Here is a 2,899-nt window from a genome sequence, read left to right on the forward strand (position 1 = left end):
TATAAAAGACGATCCGAGGAATGAACACCTCTTACCCTTGAACGGCCCGGACATAATGCTGGCCTCGATGCTTCTCTCGCGCAGTGACACAACCCGAAGCCGCGTTCCGTTGCAAAGTCCTGCGTCGCTATTCAGATTTCTAATCATGATAATAGGTGTTCCAACCTTCAGAACAATCCTGTGCGGAGGGATACCGGAGAAGTTAAGAGAGTTTAAGAACTCCTGCTCAAACATATTTGCATCCGCGACCCCTTCAAGGCTGTCCACCGAGAGATACTCCTTCGTTTCACCCGACAGCCGTTCCGCAACCATGTCGTTGATACGCCGAACACTTGCATTTGTGGGGGCTAGTATGGCTCGCTCAACGAAGTATTCATCGGGTAAATTCTCAGTATCGACGCCCGGGTACACCGCATCTATGAGTGCGTTGACGTTGCGGACTCGTCGGTCTTCTTCAACTTCGTCCAAGTCTCGCTCGTGCTCCTCGTCCGCCGGAGGGAGTAACCTGAAACTTGGTGGAGGCTCCATATCCGCGTCTTCTTCATCAGAGGTCATTTCTTGCACCCATCGCTCTGGAATGATACACATGTCGCGTGGGAGGCATATATCGCCATCACCGATCTCATGATTGACTGGATAACGACCTTCTCCAATTTGAAGTAAAAATTCAGAGAATTCCGCTAACTCAGCCGCACTGGCCGCGTCTGGGGCGGTGCGGACACGCATGTTCTCGGTCAGCCGCACTTGACGCAAATGCTCCATAGGGGCGAAGACTTGAAGCAAGCTTGAATCGTCTCCGCACGCGTAGCATCCTTCAGTACAGGTAGGATCTGGCGGTGATCACCGCTGAACACCATTACCTTTCCGCCGAACGGCTCCAGCTCGTTCTTCATAATATCCCGAAGCGACCTGTCAACAGCCTCAAAGCAAGCTCGATTCATCATCGGCGCTTCGTCCCAAATGATCAAACTCGCGCTACGAATCAATTCGGCTTTTTGGCTCTGCCATGAAAGGCTGCACGTCGACGTCTCTGTTAGTTTGAGGGGAATCCGGAACGTCGAATGCGCGGTATGACCTCCGGCTAACAGGGTGGCTGCAATCCCACTCGATGCAACCGCGATGGCAACCTTACGTTGCATCCGAACGTGAGCGAGTATTTGCTCGAGTAGAAATGACTTTCCTGTTCCACCTGGACCATCCAAAAAGAAAAGCTTCTGCCCTCCAACCGGTCTGCTCACAGCAGCAATAACTTGGTCAAAAATATCCCTCTGGTTGCTGTTCAAGTGGTCTGCCTGCTCCGCAACATGCTCCAGTTCGTTTTGGGGGTACGCGTCAATCTCTTGCTGGACAACATCAACAGACGCTGTGTTCGGGTCGTCCACTTGAGCAGATACATCGTCGTAATCGGCTAGCAGAGGAAGGCCGTACATGTCGAGAGACTTTTGGTTTGAAGCCAAGTAATCAGCCAAATTCTTCAACGCCTTGTACTCTGCCATTCGAAGACGCACCTGCTCTTCGCGTACATTATGCAGGTCTGCGTCTCTTACCTCAATGCTTCGTGCATAATCCTCTGACATATCCTTTTTGAACCTGTCCCATAGATCTTTGGCATTACCAGGCATGGAGTAAACCAAAATGATGCCGAAGAGTTGGCGTAGCTGGTACGGCATCTTGACCTCGGCGGCTTCGCGTAAGCAATGTATCCACTCGTCGTCATTTTCCAAATATCCAAGCGCCAAAGCTGCTTGCTGATATGTAGGATGTTCCGTACCATCAACCGTTCGAAGATCCGCAAAGGACTTAGGCGAGCGTCGGTTACACAGGAGAAGTCGTGAGTAGAAGCGTTCCGGGTCCTGCGGAGATACGTGTACCAAGCGTCCCAGAGAAGCAACGTACTTCTTATACGGTTCCCACGTCTTGTGCTCTGTCCACCTGTACTTCCGCGGTACATCCTTGTACAGTAGATTGACCGTAGCTTCTGGGTTACGCGCGCACAGCTTGAAAAACTCCGTCAGCATTGATCTGTCCCCGCGGTTAATCAAGTTGTGAAGCTGGGGGGTCGTCGCTTGGTCGCGATAAGCAACCATGCTCATCCTTTCCAAGTGGATAGGTAGCGTCACGACAGAATGTGTTGATCCTTGTGTTGGATGCATGAATAGCCGCATGCAAGCTTCTACCGGAGAAATATACCTCCCAAGGAGATATTGAAGAATTTCGTTCGCCCGAATTTCTTCGCCTTCAATCGTGATTGTCGTCATGTCCGAGCCCTTGTAGACGTACTTGTAGATGTACTTGATGGCCTTGTTCGTGGCACAAACCTCGACGTTGATGTGGCAGTTGTATTTCTGCGAAAGGAACGGATTGTACGGGACCACCCATTGATTGATGGTCGCGTTGTCCCATACTTTCCCCTTATGGCACAAAATTCCATCCGGACGGCGACCACGCTTGTACGTGGGGTATTTGTCGGGGGTCATCACCGTTTCGTCCGCGAGCGCTTTTGGAAACTTCTTGGAGCACCTTCCGTTCTTCATGCACGGGCAGTTCGGGTTCTGTTGACCACAGGGTCCATGCAGCATATTGGAAATCACCGTATCGTACAGCTCGGGGTACTTCTCTTTGTCCGGGAGCTCCGAGGATACCAGCTTATCGACGTCTTCCTTGGTAGTGGGCTTGTCCTCCGGACGCAGGATAAGCAGTATGTGGGCGTGGGGAAGACCACGCTTCTGATATTCCACTACGTGGACTCGAGCGGCTTGAATCCCCAGCACACCCTCATCGAGGTCCTTGTTAAGAGCTTTTAGTTTCTCCATGAACACGCGAGCCACGATGTCCGGTCGGTCGGATGCTTTCTCTCCAGGGCGTAAGTTTTCCTTGATCTCAGGCCAGTTCGGGTTGC

Source organism: Phytophthora infestans, genomic scaffold (assembly GCF_000142945.1).
Source record: "Phytophthora infestans T30-4 supercont1.29 genomic scaffold, whole genome shotgun sequence".
Lineage (NCBI taxonomy): Eukaryota > Oomycota > Peronosporomycetes > Peronosporales > Peronosporaceae > Phytophthora > Phytophthora infestans.